The sequence below is a fragment of the Corvus brachyrhynchos genome, unplaced genomic scaffold (assembly GCF_000691975.1).
Source record: "Corvus brachyrhynchos isolate BGI_N302 unplaced genomic scaffold, ASM69197v1 scaffold627, whole genome shotgun sequence".
Taxonomy (NCBI): Eukaryota; Metazoa; Chordata; class Aves; order Passeriformes; family Corvidae; genus Corvus; species Corvus brachyrhynchos.
In genome coordinates, this window is record NW_008239060.1 from 27336 (window position 1) to 27714 (window position 379).

Here is a 379-nt window from a genome sequence, read left to right on the forward strand (position 1 = left end):
GAGAGGGGGGATAAACGGGGGGGAGCGGGGGGGGGGGACAGGTGCGGGACTTTGTGCACAGCCCACCTGGTTCTCACCTGAGAGAACCCACCCGCTCTCACCTGAGCACACCTGAGCCCACCTGAGCCCACCTGAATCCATCTGAATCCACCTGAGCTCACCTGAGCCCTACCTGCTCTCACCTGAGCTCACCTGAATCCACCTGAATCCACCTGAATCCACCTGAATCCACCCGCTCTCACCTGAGCCCACCTGAGCCCCACCCGCTCTCACCTGAGCCCACCTGAGCCCACCTGCGCCCATGTGAGCCCACCCGCTCTCACCTGAGCCCACCTGAGCCCATGTGAGCCCACCCGCTCTCACCTGAGCTCACCTGAGC